This window comes from Panthera uncia, chromosome B4, assembly GCF_023721935.1.
Source record: "Panthera uncia isolate 11264 chromosome B4, Puncia_PCG_1.0, whole genome shotgun sequence".
NCBI classification, from domain to species: domain Eukaryota; kingdom Metazoa; phylum Chordata; class Mammalia; order Carnivora; family Felidae; genus Panthera; species Panthera uncia.
The window spans coordinates 75,010,231-75,027,431 of NC_064809.1; the positions used below are offsets into that span (position 1 = coordinate 75,010,231).

Genomic DNA, 17,201 nt, shown 5'->3' on the forward strand with positions numbered 1-17,201 from the left:
TACCAGTATTTTGATTTTACAAATGATGATGGAAACATTTCTGAAAATTCTTCCTGGTGCATATATGCAAGAGTTTCTCTAGAGCTGTGGTATCTGTAAGGGTTAAATTGTAATGTAGGGCTAACCTGTAGCCTTAAGAAATAACAGCTTTGTTTTAACACTGTAGATTAAGAGATAACAGCCTTGTCCTATCAATCAAGGGAACAAAAGTTCAAGGAAAATCAACTGGATTAGTGTTTGATTGGATTGGGGCAAGGGCATGTCTGAACTGTTTCCACCCCCATCTGGGAACTATTTCTTTGTTCTGTTCCCAGGTGATGATAAGATGATGTGGTCACCTATAAAAACTCTGTACCCCGGCTGTTCGAGACCGCACTCTGGTCAAGAGTGTCAGTCCCGATCGGTTGGCCTTGCCTCTCATTGCAATAAACTTTGCTGTGACTGTCACTGCTGCCCGTAGCATTCTGTTTCAGGAGTCCTGTGGATGCAACAGTATCCACTATGGTAGCCACCAGCTACATGTGGCTACTGAGCAACTGTAACAGGCAAGTGTGACAGGAAATACATTTTAAATAGAAATAAACTAATCCAAATTTAAAAACTAACAATTCATTTATTGGAAAAATTTTACCTTTGAAAGAACTTGATATGTGAATCTACTGCTTCAAATATAAATTTTATAAATCTAAATATAGATCAAATATTTCTAATGAAAATTTACCATGCAATTTGTGTAAGAGCAAAATACAGGCTGGATTTCAAAGACCCAATAACGAAAACAATGTATATCTCATTAATAATTTTTATATTGATTAAATGTGGAAATGATAGTATTTGGAATAAAATTTATTAATTTAACCTCTATCTTCTTACTTTTCACGTAGTGGTTTTTAGGAAATTTTAAAAAACATTTTGTTTTAGGGGCGCCTGGGTGGCTCAGTCGGTTAAGCGGCTGACTTCGGCTCAGGTCATGATCTCACGGTCCGTGTGTTCGAGCCCCGCGTCCGGCTCTGTGCTGACAGCTCAGAGCCTGGAGCCTGTTTCAGATTCTGTGTCTCCCTCTCTCTGACCCTCCCCTGTTCATGCTCTGTCTCTCCCTGTCTCAAAAATAAATAAACGTTAAAAAAAAAATGAAAAAAAGAAAAAAAATTTGTTTTAAATTCCAATATAGTTAACACACAGTATTATAATAGTTTCAGGTTTACACTATAGTCATTGAAAAATTCCATTCATCACCCAGTACTCATCACAAGTACACTCCTTAATCCTCATAGCTTATTTTACCCACCCCCCCACCCACTTCCCCTCTGGTAACCGTCAGTTTGTTTTCCATAGCTAAGAGTCTGTTTCTTGGTTTCTCTCTCTTTTTTCTTTTTTGATAGCTCCTTTCTCGTTTGTTTCTTAAATTCCACTTATGAGTGAAACCATATGGTATTTGTCTTTCTCTGATTTATTTTTCTTAGCACTATACTCTTAAGCTCCACCCATGTTGTTGTAAATGGCAAGATTCCATTGTTTTAATGGCTGAATAATAATATTCCATTGTAGGGGTGCCTGAGTGGCTCAGTCGGTTAAACGTCTCACCTCGGCTCAGGTCATGATCTCGTGGTTTGTGAGTTCGAGCCCCACATTGGGCTCTGTGCTTTGGATTCTGTGTCTCCCCCCTCTCTCTGCCCCTCCCATGCTCATGCTCTGTCTCTCTCTGTCTCTCAATAATAAATAAACGTTAAAAAAAAAAAATTCCATTGTATATATATGCCACATCTTTATCCGTTCATCTATCAATGGATATTTGGGGTGCTTCCATAATTTGGCATTATAAATAATGCTGCTATAAACATAGGGGTGTACATATTTTTTGAATTGGTGTTTTCACTTTCTTTAGGTAAATACCTAGTAGTGCAATTATTAGATCATAGGGCAGTTCTATTTTTAATTTTTTGAGGAACCTCCATATTCTTTTCCACAATGGCTGCACCAGTTTGCATTGCCACCAACAGTGCAGGAGCATTCCTTTTCTTCATATTCTCACCAACACTTGTTGTTTCCTGTGTTTTTTATTTTAGCCATTATCACCGGTATGAGGTGGTATCTCACTGTAGTTTTGATTTGCATATCTGTGGTGAAGGGTGATGTTGAGCATCTTTTCATGTGTATGTTGGCCATCTGGATGTCTTTTTTTTTTAATTTTTTTTTTTTTAATTTATTTTTGAGACAGAGAGACAGAGCATGAATGGGGGAGGGGCAGAGAGCGAGGGAGACACAGAATCCGAAGCAGGCTCCAGGCTCTGAGCCATCAGCCCAGAGCCCGACTCGGGGCTCAAACTCACTGGACCGCGAGATTGTGACCTGAGCCCAAGTCGGACGCTTAACCGACTGAGCCACCCAGGCGCCCCTGGATGTCTTGTTTAGAGAAATGTCTGTTCATGTCTGCTGCCCATTTGTTAATTGGATTATCTGGGTTTGGGGTGTTGAGTTGTATCAGTTCTTTATATATTTTGGATACTAACCTTTTACTGGATAGGTCATTTGCAATGCAAATATCTTCTCCCATTCAGTACACTGTCTTTAGTTTTGTTGGTTGTTTCTTTTGCTGTACACAAGCTCTTTATTTTGATGTAATCCCAATAGCTTATTTTTGCTTTTATTTCCTTTTCTTCAGGAGCTACATCTAAAAAAAATGTTCTACGGCTGATGTCAGAGAAATTATGGCCTGTGGTCCCAGAGAGGGGACTTACCACAGCTGCTGCCAGGATCACGATTCCACAAAGCTCACAGTTTCAGGAGATGCAGTTTTGGCAAGGTTTGTGCTGGTCTTCTGGGGGAGGGGACCTACAGCACCAGTACTGAGACAAGCCAGGCTGGAGGGGGCAGATCCCCAAAGCCTGGTGGGGGGTGGGGCATGGTGTAAGCAAGTTAGGAAGTGAATGTTGGGGTAGTGCTGGTTCTTGCAGTGGCCATGTGTTTATACTGGGATAAAGGGAGGGAAATGTGCCTGCCAGCTCCTTTGTTCCTGGAGAAGTCTCCCAATGAACCTGCCCCTCCAGTACATGCTCTGAGATTAGTAAACAAATCTCTTTCCCTTACACCCCAGGCATCTTTCAAACTTCTGCTTCTGTGCTGTTTCTCCGTGGGTTATTTGTTGCTCTATGGCATTAAGTGTAAGGGCTCAGTTTCCTCTGGCCTTCCTGGCTCTCCCAGAGTGAGCCCACTGATTTTTTAAATTCTAGGCTTTGGCTTGTGTCCCTGAAGCACGGATAAGATGATGAGATGAGATGAGATGAGATGAGATGAGATGAGATACAAATAAAATTCTAGGCTTTAAGTTCTGCTGGTTGGAAGAATTCATGAAATTTGGCCCCTCTGGTTTTCAAAGCCAAACGTTATGGAGAATCAGTCTTTCTGGTGTAATAGCAGGTTTCTTTCCCTACTCCATGCCCACAAGTCCCTCCCTCCAGGGGAGAGTCCAGTGAATCCCTTTAGCTCCTCACTGTGTCTCCACCCTTCCTAATCTCTTCAGTGTGGCCTCTTCTCTACATTTAGCTGTGGAGTTTGATCTGCCAGTCTTCAGGTTGTTTTCTGGGTTCTGATGTGAGTGTTATGTAGTTGTATACATGGGACAAGGTGAACAGGGTCCTCCTACTCTGCTATCTTCCCAGCAATCTCTCTCTCAGTGTATCTTTTTATATAATCTGACTTTTACCACCATAGTAATGTTTTACAAACCATTCACATAATAAATAAACTGTTGAAACCAACCAGTATATAGGGTGACAAGAAATGGATACAAACACTAACAACTGAAGTTAATTATATACAAATGAGTAATATAACCACATTGGGAAGAAAAAAAACCAGCTAGTACCCTTGGGGAAAAAAATAATAATTTAAGGTTAAATACAAAGAATGGTTCATAAATGCTATACTAGTCAGTAAATGTATTTCTTGCATGGAAATGAGTTAGCAACTCTGAAACTACTCTATGGGTACATTAGAAATGAATGAATAAATAAATGTATTGTAGATAATAAGAACTGGGTTTCTCACTCTTATGAAAGAAGTTACAAATAAGGAATAGGAAAAGACTAAAAATGAATCCTATGGTATAGGATTGGAACCTGAACTATCAGTATTAAATCATGTTTTAAATATACACAAAGATAAATATAGATGTATATATCTACATAGGCTAATACATATACATATACATATACATATACATATACATATACATATACTTTCTATCTCTCTTTGGTAAGAGGGCCTAGAAGAAACATCACTCCAGTAATAATGAACACACCTAGCCCCAAATCTTGGTTTCTAAACATCAGTCTCCAAGAAAAGGAACAAGAGTTTTTGGAAAAATCATTGATTTCAGGGCTGGACAGGGAATGTATAAGATGATCCTGGAACATCTTGTGGTTCCAGAGAGATAGATAGATAGATAGATAGCCACTTGTTGAAAGAACACAGGAGTCGAGATATGTTCATCAGATTATTCCTTTCTGCCTGTGGACACTGCTGAGTAAGCATCATTAAAGTCTCCCCTCCCACAGCTGTCATGTCTAAGTCAGAATCTACTAAAGAGCCCGAATGGCTGCAGAAGCTTTTTTATCGGAGGTTTGAGCTTCGAAACAACTGATAAGAGTCTGAAGAGCCATTTTGAGCAGTGGGGAACACTCACTGACTGTGTGGTAATGAGAGATCCAAACACCAAGTGCTCCAGAGGCTTTGGGTTTGTCACCTATGCCACTGTGGAGGAGGTGGACGCAACCGTGAATGCAAGGCCACACAAGGTGGATGGGAGAGTTGTGGAACCAAAGAGGGCTGTCTCGAGAGAAGATTCTTAGAGACCTGATGCGCCCTTAACCGTGAAAAAGATTTTGGTCGGTGGCATTAAAGAAGACGCTGAACAACATCACCTGAGAGATTATTTTGAACAGTAGGGGAAAACTGAAGTGATTGAAATCATGACTGACCGAGGCGGTGGCAGAAAGAGAGGCTTTGCTTGTGTGACGTTTGATGACCGTGACTCTGTAGACAAGATTGTCATTCGAAAATACCATACTGTGAACGGCCACAACTGTGAAGTCAGAAAAGCCATATCTAAGCAAGAGATGGCCAGTGCTTCGTCCAGCCAAAGAGGTCGACGTGGTTCTGGAAACTTCGGTGGTGGTCACGGAGGTGGTTTTGGCGGGAATGACAACTTTGGTCGTGGAGGAAACTTCAGTGGGCAAGGTGGCTTTGGTGGCAGTCGAGGTGGCAATGGATACAGTGGCAGTGGGGATGGCTGTCACGGATTTGGTAATGATGGAAGCAACTTTGGAGGTGGCGGAAGCTATAATGATTTTGACAATTACAACGGCCAATCTTCAAACTTTAGACCTATGAAAGGAGGCAATTTGGGGGGGGCCAAAGCTCTGGCCCCTGTGGTGGTGGAGGCCAATACTTTGCCAAACCACAAACCCAGCGTGGCTATGGTGGTTGCAGCAGCAGCAGCTATGGAAGTGGCAGAGGTTTAAAAAAATATTTTTATTTTATTTATTTTTAAAAATTTTTTTTAACGTTTATTTATTTTTGAGACCGGGAGAGACAGAGCATGAACAGGGGAGGGTCAGAGAGAGGGAGACACAGAATCTGAAACAGGCTTCAGGCTCTGAGCTGTCAGCACAGAGCCGGACGCGGGGCTCGAACTCACGGACCGCGAGATCGTGACCTGAGCCAAAGTTGGCTGCTTAACCGATTGAGCCACACAGGCGCCCCTAAAAAAATATTTTTAATGTTTATTCTTTGAGAGAGAGAGAGAAAGAGAGAGCATGAGCAGGAGAGGATTGGGGGGGGGGGGGGAGACAGAATCTGAAGCAGACTCCAGACTGTCAGCGCAGAGCCCGATGGAGGGCTCGAACTCACAAACCGTGAGATCATGACCTGAGCCGAAGTCAGACGGTTTTAGGTTTTAATTACTACCGGGAAACTAAGCTTAGCAGGAGAGAGTCAGAGAAGTGACAGGGAAGCTACAGGTTCCAACAGATTTGTGAACTCAGACAAGCACAGGGGTGGCAGGGCCTAGCTGCTACAAAGAAGACACATTTTAGACAATACTCATGTGTATGGGCAAAAAGCTCGAGGACTGTATTTGTGACTACTTGTATAACAGGTTATTTTAGTTTCTGTTCTGTGGAAAGTGTAAAGCATTCCAACAAAGGGTTTTAACATAGATATTTTTTTTTTGCACCCATGCTGTTGATTGTTAAATTAAAAGTCTGATCATAACGCTGCATAAATGTGTCTTTAAAAAAAAAGAAAAAGAAAAAGAAAGAAAGAAAAAAAAAGAAAGAAAGAAGGAGCTCCTAATGGCCAAATCTGGAAGAATTGAAGCAATAACAATAATAATAATAATAAATTATAACCTACAAGATAAAATAAATATCTGAGTCTCTATCAATATTAGTGAATAAATAAATGGAAGAGGTAGTTCTTGCTGGCACAGAGTTCCAATTAATAAATGTGGAAGAGGGGCGCCGGGGTGGCTCAGTCAGTTAGGCGTCTGACTTCAGCTCAGGTCACCATCTCGCGGTCCATGAGTTCGAGCCCCGCGCCGGGCTCTGGGCTGATGGCTCAGAGCCTGGAGCCTGCTTCGGATTCTGTGTCTCCCTCTCTCTCTGCCCCTCCCCCATTCATGCTGTGTCTCTCTCTGTCTCAAAGATAAATAAACGTTAAAAAATTTTTTTTTAAATAAATAAATAAATGTGGAAGAGGGAAAAGAAAATTACCCTTAGGTAACATCACAGTAATAATTGTTGCAGACAATATCTATCAATGAATTCCAAAATTCAGTGGACGAAAGTTGGAGAAGACACAGAATGTGCACAGTCTCAAAGTATCTTCCCCAAGGTATTTATTAACTACACAGGGAAAAATAGTAACTTTACAGTAAACAAATCATTTTAACCAAGTGATCAAGGTCAACATAAGTCATCATGCAGACCCCTGTAATATGATGTACTAAGGATGAAGATCATTTATGGGGTATTTTTTGCCCCCAAAATGCATAATCCCAATCCCATCGTGAAAAATATTAGAGAAACCAAAAGTAAGAGACATTTAAAAAAGTTACATTCTTTGAAAATATCAAGATCTTGGAAACAATGAACAACCAAGGAAATGATACAGACCACAGAAGACTAGGGAGAAAGTAGGTGCTCTCTGAGACCCTGGCTAGGATCCTGGGACAGAAAAACACATTAATGAGAAAACTGATAAAATCAAATGAGATCTTCAGTTAATAGTACTGTATAAATTTTAATTTCCTGATTCTGGTAGTGTACTATGGCTATGTAATATGTTAACATTAGGGGAAGCTGATCTGAAAATATATGGAAAATCTATACTGTTTTGTGGCTTTTCTTTAAGTCTAAAATTTTTATGAAATAAAAAAGATTAGAGAAAAAATTATTTTGCATTATTTACTACAATTAAATCAATGCATACTTGACTGACCAGCAATTCCATTCATAGATGAAATGCATGCATATGTGTACCAAAAAATATTCACAGAAATGTTTATAGTGATATTATTTCTAGTAGAGAACAACAGTAGAATGGATAAAATCATAAAATGGAATGATAGTAACAAAAATTAATGAATTATAGTTCCATACAAAGAATCTCCTGAACATAATATTAAGCAAAAGAAACCAGACATTAAAGAATATATACTGCATGATTCCATTTATCGGGCAAAATCAACCTACAATGTTAAAGATGAAGATAATTGTCTTTTGGGAAAATGGGGAAGTTTATGTGGTGCAGATAACATATATATATATATCTGGGATTTGTATATTTTGTGATAGTTCATGTAGTACTTTTATTTATTTATTTATTTATTTATTTATTTATTTATTGGGAGAGTGCAAGCAGGGAGGGGCAGAGAGAGGGGGACAGAAGATCTGAACCTGGCTCTGCACTGACAGGCTGACAGCAGCAAGTCCACTGTGGGGCTCGAACTCTTGAACTAGGAGACCATGACCTGAACCAAAGTCAGGCGCTCAACCAACTGAGCTACCCAGGTGCCCCTCGTGGAGTATTTTCAACTGTGAGTTTTCACTTATGTTTATTATAATTTTTAAAGTTTTTAAAAGAAGAGTTCAACCAATGCTTCCATTCTAGATGAAGTTACATGGACAAGATTCATCCTCTTATATAAGACAACTAAAAGAAGTCCACCTAAAATGATTATAAACCCCAGAACTCACACAGGGAGGAGAAGTATATTCTGTTCCCAGATTGACTAAAAAGCTTAGTTCATAGGACATCTTATGGAGTATTCAGACAGGCTTTTGCCTCATAGTGGGGGCAAAATAAGCTGTAGACTAAATGCTCCTATAGTCTCATCTAACAGTGAACAAAAGGATCAAACTACTGCTACATAAATGTGTCCTAAAAGTTTGAAAATATTTATCGGATTAGAAAAATGCCCAGCATCTAGCAAGATAAAGTTCACAATATCTGACATACAATAAAAAAATATCAGGCAAAAGAAGTGACATCAGGGAAGATAGCTGAGGAGGAAGCACAGGAATCCATCTCTCCAACTAAACAACTGTATTGGCAGAGTCTATCTGATTTAACTAATTTGGGATTCTGGGGTTTATTCAATGCTTTACAACTTTTAAGGGAAGGCTTGACCAGTAAAGTGTAATTTCAGCCTTTAGAACTATAGCCGGTATCCATTCCCCACCTTCCACCCCTCTTACAGGAAACGTTCCTAGAGCACCTTACAAGAGCTAGAGTAGGCAGTAAGTATCTTCTCTTGTAAGTAAGAAATCTTTGTTCTGATTGTGAATTATTGTTTCAGATCAGGGAGGTGCAGATACAAAGCCAGGCTAGCATTGTTGGAATCTCCACTGAGTGAAGCACCTTTCAAGGGGTTTAAAGATATAGCTTCTGCTCTTTTCCTTTCAGTTTCTTTTTTGGCCCTTTGGGAGCCAGACATTTAAAGAGTAGGAAATCCAAAAGCAATTATATGTTTGGGGGAATTTAGAAAATCATTATGGGGGCGCCTGGGTGGCTCAGTTGGTTAAGCGTCCGACTTCAGCTCAGGTCATGACCTCACTCACGGTCTGTGAGTTCGAGCCCCGCGTCGGGCTCTGTGCTGACAGCTCAGAGCCTGGAGCCTGCTTCAGATTCTGTGTCTACCTCTCTCTCTGACCCTCCCCTGTTCATGCTCTGTCTCTCTCTGTCTCAAAAATAAATACACATTAAAAAATTAAAAAAAAAAAAAAAAGAAAATCATTATGCATGCCCAAAAAAAGATGCAGGCTGATGCCTGGCACATAGAGATTAAAACAAACAAACAAAACAAAACAAAACAAAACAACCCCTGGAGGTAGTGGAGAAGGATATTTTCATTTTCAGACTTACCATATTATAACATTCAAATGTCCAATTTTCAACAATAACAACAAAATCACAAGAGACACAGAGAAATAGGAAAGCATGTTCTATTCAAAAGGGAAAAAAAGTTGTAAAAACCATCAACAAGGAAGACCAAATTGCAGTCTTCCTAGACAAAAACTTTAATAAAATAATAAAATAAAATAAATAAAAATTTAAAATAAAATAAAACAAAATTTTAAATAAAATAAAATAAAACAACTGTCTTAAAGATACTTAAAGAGTTAAAGGAAGACATGGACAAGGTCAGGAAAATTATGTATGAACACAACAGGAATATCAATAAAGATATTAAAAAAAAAAAACATAAAAAAGATCCAAAATGAAATTCTGGAGCTGAGAAGTATATCTGAAACTTCCAAAAATAAAACAAACAACAAAAAAGAAAATAAAACAAAAGAAAGAAAGAAAATTCCACTAAAAGGATTAAAAATCAGATTTAAGCACACAGAAGAATAAGCTAACTTGAAGATAAGAGTTTAAATGATCGAGTCTGAGGAACAGAAAGGTAAAGCGAACAGAACCTAAGGGACCTGTGGAACACCATAAAGAAAGGAATATATACATTGGAGGAGTCCACAAAGGAGACAAGAGAAAGTGACAGATTATTTAAAGAATTACTGGCTGAAAACTTCCCAAACTTAAGGAAATACATGAAAGTACAAATCTAGAAGCTCAATGAATCCCAAGTATGCTAAACTCAAAGAGACCCATGCTGCGACAAATAATAACCAACTATCAAAAACCAAAGAAAGAATGTTCAAAGTAGCAGTAGAGACACAACTATCACATACAAGGATCCCCATGAAGATTATTAGAATTTTCATCAGAAGCCTTGGAGGCCCCAAGTCAATGGGTTGATGTATTCAAAGTGCTGAGAGAAAAAAAAATGTAAATCAAGAATTCTATATCTGGCAAAAGTGTCCTTCAAAAATAAGGAAGAAATTAAGACATTACCAGACAAACAAAAGCTGAGAAAGTACATTACCACTAGACCTGTCCCATAAGATATGCTAAGAAGAGTCAGGTTGAAATGAAAGTACTCAAAACTCTGTGGAGGGGAATAAAGATCCTGATAAAGTCAAATACATAAGCAATTATAAAAGCTAACAGAATCGTAATTTTGGTTTATAACTCCATTTCTTTTTTTTTTTTTTTTTTTCAACGTTTTTTATTTATTTTTGGGACAGAGAGAGACAGAGCATGAACGGGGGAGGGGCAGAGAGAGAGGGAGACACAGAATCGGAAACAGGCTCCAGGCTCCGAGCCATCAGCCCAGAGCCTGACGCGGGGCTCGAACTCACAGACCGCGAGATCGTGACCTGGCTGAAGTCGGACGCCTAACCGACCGCGCCACCCAGGCGCCCCTTTTTTTTTTTTTGTTTCCATTTCTTATTTTGTACATTATTTATTTATTTTTTTAATTTTTTTAATGTTTATTTTTATTTTTGAGAGACAGAGCATGAGCTGGGGAGGGGCAGAGAGAGAGGTAGACACAGAATTCAAAGCAGGCTCCAGGCTCTGAGCGGTCAGCCCAGAGCCTGACACAAACAGTGAGATCATGACCTGAACTGAAGTCACATGTTTAACCAACTGAGCCAGCCAGGCGCCCCCATTTCCTACATTAAAACACAAATGCATAAAAAACAATTGTTAGTCTGTTTGGGGGTACATTATGTACAGATGTAATCTGTGATCTCAGTAACTGAAAGGAGTGGAGACAGAGCAGTATAGGGGCAGAGTTGTTGTATGTGATTAAAGTTAAGCTAGTATAAATTCAAACTAAGATTGTGTAAATTTGCAAAATTATTTGTAATCCCCTTGGTAACCAAAAAGAAAATAAGTATAGAATATACACAAAAGGAAATAAGAAAGGTATCAAAACATTTCTTTAAAATACATACACACACACACACACACACACACACACACACACACAAAAGATGACAGTAATATAAAAAATAAGGGGGAAAGCTATAATGCAAAGAGAAAATAAGTAACAAAATGGCAAAAATTGAGTCCCTCCTTATCAGTAATTACTTTAAATTTTATGAATTAAACCATCTTATCAAAAGCTAGTGATTAGCAGAATAGATTAAAAATTTTTTTTAATGTTTATTCATTTTTTGAGAGACAGAGAGTGAGTGGGGGAGGGGTGGAGGGAGAAGGAGACACAGAATCCGAAGCAGGCTCCAGGCTCTGAACCGACAGCACAGAGCCTGATGTGGGGCTTGAACTCACAAACTGTGAGATCGTGACCTGAGCCAAAGTCAGACGTTTAACTGACTGAGCCACCCAGGCACCCCTAGCAGAATGGATTTTTTTTTAACTATGATTCAACTATATGCTACCTATAAGAGACTCATTTTATTTATTTTTAAAGATTTTATTTTTGGGAATGCAAGCTGGTGCAGCCAATCTGGAAAATAGTATGGAGGTTCCTCAAAAAACTAAAAATAGAGCTACCCTACGACCCAGCAATTGCACTACTAGGCATTTATCCAGGGGATACAGGTGTGCTGTTTCTAAGGGACACATGCACCCCCATGTTTATAGCAGTACTATCAACAATAGCCAAAGTATGGAAAGAGGCCAAATGTCTATCGATGGATGAATGGATAAAGACGTATTACTCAGCAATCAAAAAGAATGAAATCTTTCCATTTGCAATTATGTGGATAGAACTGGAGGGTATTATGCTAAGTGAAATTAGCCAGTCAGAGAAAGACAAAAATCATATGACTTCACTCATATGAGGACTTTAAGAGACAAAACAGACGAACATAAGGGAAGGGAAACAAAAATAATATAAAAACAGGGAGGGGGACAAAACAAAAGAGACTCATAAATATGGAGAACAAACAGAGGGTTACTGGAGGGGTTGTGGGATGGGGATGGGCTAAATGGGGAAGGGGCACTAAGGGATCTACTCCTGAAATCATTGTTGCACTATTTGCTAACTAATTTAGATGTAAATTTTTAAAAATGAAAAAAAAAAAAGCCCTCAACCACCACAACTTGTTCTTCATGCTCAATATTCAGTGATGTTAGCTAGTTTAAGGTCCTCTTGAAGCTGATTAGGTTTAGCTGTAGCAATTAGGGTCCTCCTGAAGCTGGAGATGTATCTTTGTCACTCATGTAACAAGGCTGCTATACAAAGAAGAGGAATGGATATTCAGGAGACAATCAGAATGGCAGAGAAGGTAGGGGAGAATAATAGGAAAGCTTTGGAGGCTTGAAGTATAAGAGAAGACAGCTGAAGGATTAAAAGGGTACATGAAGAGGATATCAAGACTGACAAAGATAAAACTCACAATTTTGTCGAGAACTGGCACTATTTATCTTCATCTGGTTTTGGAGACATAACTGCAATGAAATATATTTGCCATGTTGCTCCAAATCAGGGAGACTTGTTTCTTATATTTCAAGACACTTCTCAGGGTTTTCTTTTTCTTATTAAAACATTATTATAAGGAATTTTCCCCTTAATTGCTGGATTGCCACTCAGGACTGGGTGATCTTCAAGTCCCAACACAGAGGTAGGCACTTTCTGTAGTGGGAAGATCCAATACTGAAGTGCTTGTTTGGAAATGTTTATAAAGTAGATACACATCTGGTAAATGAATGAACAAAGAAATGAAGAAACATTGATAGAGGAAAGCTTTCACTCTCATTGCTGCTTTTACAATCTCAAATCTGTTTTTAAAAGGAGATTTGAAGCTTTCTGCTGGTTTTAGTTTCTTAAGATCCTTAAAAGGCGGGAAACTGAACCTTTGAAATTCAATGGGAGAGAAACAAGAAAGGTATAGGCATTCAAAACCATGTGTAGCAGAAATATCAGGAGACCTCTGACAGATCATTTCATCTCCCTGAATCAGTTTCCATCTGCAAAATCATTGATGAGCTTCTGTGTCAAAAATTAGATCATCTTTGGCTTTTCAAGATGCATGGAATTGTATTGGGCAGAGGTTTCCTGGGCAAGAATGCTCTATTTCATTATACTGCTAATGTAGGAAGCTCCACCAAGCACTGGGGAAAATGGTTTCACTGTCAATGAAGGCTGCTATGTGAAGCAGGGACCTATGTTTAGTTAGTGTCTGAGTCTATCATCACTTCAATCTTTCCTGTTGAAAAATGAATTACTGTAATGAGCTCTTTTATATGCAGTCAAGCTGAAGAAATGGGAACAGCGTGCTGGTTAACTAGAGACTCCTCTATACCTTAACAATCTTGTTTATGACTAGACTGAAGTCTTCAGGACTCAAATATTTCACTACTTCTCAAAGGGGCTATTCTGGTTATTATCTAAATGATGTCTAATGAACCATCCCGAACTGAAGAAAAATAAAAGATTTTATTTTATTTTTAAGTACTCTCTGTACCCACCAAGGGGCTCAAACATACAAACCCAAGATCGAGAGTCACATGCTCTACCAACTGAGCCAGCCAGGCACCCTATAAGAGACTCATTTTATTTTTAAAATTTTTATTTATTTATTATTATTTTAGAGAAAGAGAGAATGAAAGCTTGCAAGTTGGGGAGGGGCAAAGGGAGAGGGAGAGAGAATCTCAAGCAGGCTTCATGCCCAGCATGGAGCCCCACGTGGGGATTGATCTCACAACTGTGAGGTCATGACCTGAGCTGAAATTAAGAGTCAATCACTTAACTGACCAACTGAATCACCCAGACACCCCACAAATAGACTTTAAATCAGAAAAGATTACAAGAGCTAATAATAAAAGGTCCAATACGGCAAGAAGAAACAGTTATAAACATTTATGCACCTGATAACATACTCTCAAAATTTAAGAAGTGAAAATTGACAGAATTGAAGACAGAAATAGTTCTATAATAGGGGGAGACCTCAATAAGTGACTTTCAGTAACAGAACAACTAGACAGAAGATAAGTTAGGAAATAAAGAACTAAAACAACACAGTAAACCATCTAGATACAACAGATGTATACAGAACACTTCAATAGAATACACAGTTTTTTCAAGTGCATGTGGGACATTCTTCAGGAGAGACCATATGTTAGGCCACAAAACAAATATCAATATATTTAAAAATATATCACATGAAGCATTATTTTTTACAAACACAATGAGATAAAGTTAGAAACCAATCACAGAAGAAAAACTAGAAAATTCATGTACATGGAAATTGACATATTCTTAAGCAATAAATGGGCCAAAGATGAAATCACAAGGGACATTAGAAAATATGTATGGATGAAAATGAAAACACAACATACCAAAACTTATAGCATGTGGCAAAAGCAGTGCTAAAAGGGACATTTAGAGGAAAAAACTCTAGGAAGTTTACATGAAAAAAAGATCTCAAGTCAATTACCTAATTTTACATGATAAGGAACTAGAAGAAGAATAAACTAAATCTGAAGCTAGCAGATGGAAGAAATTTATAAACAGTAGAACAGACATAAATAAAAGAGTAGAGGGGCGCCTGGGTGGCTCGCTTGGTTGAGTGTCCAACTTCAACTCAGGTCATGATCTCACACTCATGGGTTCAAGCCCCACGTAGGCCTCTGTGCTGACAGCTCAGAGCCTGGAGCCTTGCATCGGATTCTGTCTCCCTTTCTCTCTGCCCCTCCCCCACTCACACTCTGTCTGTCTGTCTCTCTCTCTCTCTCAAAATAAATAAACATAATAATTAAAAAATTTTTAAATAAAAGAGTAGAGAAAATCAATAAAACAAAAGTTGCTTCTTTCAAAAAAAAAAAGAAATCAACAACAATGATAAATCTTTAGCTAGATTGACTAAGAAAAACAGAGAAGACTTAAATTACTAACATCAGAAACCAACATGGGAACATTACTACTGATTCTACAGAAATAAACAGGATTATGAGAGGGTACTATGAACATTGTATGCCACTCAATTGGATAACCTAGATAAAATGGAACAATTCCTAGAAACACAAAACATATAAAGACTGAATTGCAAAGAAATATAAAATCTGAAAAGACATAACTATAAAGGGAAACAAATTGATAATAAAAAACTTCCCAACAACAAAAAAAAAAACTCTATGCCAGATGGCTTCATTGATGGAAACTACCAGACTAGAGACTTGATATGTCCCTGAGGTAGGCCAGTGAATGTGTATTGCTGGCCTTGCCACCTGAAAGCAAACTGTTTCTGGTTGTCTTTATTGACAGGTATGAATTTGTCATATCAGTAGCTGCATACCAGCTACCAGAGGATGTGTTAATTTGCTCAAGCAATGAAACCACATCTGGCACACAGCTGCAATTAGAGTCACTATCTGGTTAATTAGTTTTACAATAATCCACTTTTAGTCTCCAAGATCCCTCTGTCTTCTGCACAGGCTAAATAGGCAAGTTGAATGAAGAAGTGATGGGAATCTCTACTCTTGCATCTTTCCTTGATGGGGGGAACTTATCTCTACAATTCCTCTAGAGATGGAGTATTGGTTTGGGTTTACTATTTTCTTAAGTAAAGGAAGTTCTAGTGGCTTCCACCTGGCATTTCCCACCATAATAGCCTTTATTCCACATATCAGGGAATCAATGTGGTGATAATTCAGCCAGCTGCTGATTATGTCTATTCCATCTATGCATTTCAGATCTGGTGAAATAATCACACGATGGGTTTACCATAAATTTTTGGCAGTGTACCATAGTCATTCCTCAAATGACCCAGCCTTGTCTTTATTCAAAGGGTTCTGGGTCTTTAAAGTGGCTCAAGTCTGGGAACTGATTGAGGGGCCATGCCTCTTTTCATGATTCAGTTTAGACTTTTGTTCACTTGACCTAGAAATATTCTACTTACACAGTTCAAATGAGAATTTAGTAAGCTTCTTATCTATTTCACTTCTAGGAACATCGTAATCAACTAGCCAATGTTATAGTTCTTTATAAGGCCATTTTGATTGATGCTTTGACTCTGCTGTCCATTACAGTAACCACAACCGCCTTTGGTGGTTGAGTACCACAACTTGGCCCCTGTCACCTCAGGATTCAATTACTCCCATTGTACTTAGGTTTCTCAATTCAGTGACTGTGTTTCCCACTGTAAGGTCTGGACTAGAAAGGCAATCACAGAGCTTCCCAAGGATGCCCAGGCCTCTCTCATAAATTCATTTCTCACAGTCACAGTAAAAGGTATATCTTTTGAACTTCTCTGGAGTGGTTCAGTAGGTTCTAAGTGACAAATCTGCTGTAACATTCCAGTCTCCCTAAGCCTTTGAATTCTTTCCTCTACATTAAACCAGGGCAAGTCTGGTATTTCTTTCTCACTGTGGGCAACCTTCTGGTCCACATTTCAGCCAACTGACCAACTAACCAACCAATCAACCAGTTAGAACCTTTTCTAATTCCCCAAGCTGTAATATTAAATACAATTTCTCTGCTTAATGAACCCATATCAATAAATTCAGCCTGACCCAATTTTATGTTCCTCCCATACTCTTATATCCCATATCCCATACTCTTAATACCCATTCCTACACATATTCCCTGGATTTCCATCTGTAAACATGAGAAAACTCAAGTCATTCTTTGGAGTGTAGTGCATGTCCTCATGGATCACACTTTGAACCTCACCTTTAGTGTCCTGCTGCATTTGAGTATAGTTATAAGTCTAGAAACAAAAAGATGTGGTGAGTGTGGTTCCTGAAAAAAACTCAGCGTTATCTTGCATGGCACCTGCCTCAAAGAGGTCATTACAGTGTCTTCAGACAATTAAGGGTTAATCCCT

General features: G+C 38.7%; 1 protein-coding gene and 1 pseudogene across 1 annotated transcript in view; one reads left to right on the forward strand and one right to left on the reverse strand.

Moving 5' to 3' along the window:
• Window positions 1-17,201, reverse strand: part of FAM186A (family with sequence similarity 186 member A) — a gene marked incomplete at its 5' end in the record, with an annotated part of 75,107 nt that overhangs the window by 44,950 nt on the left and 12,956 nt on the right.
• On the forward strand, window positions 4,562-5,709 carry LOC125920237 (heterogeneous nuclear ribonucleoprotein A1-like; annotated as a pseudogene).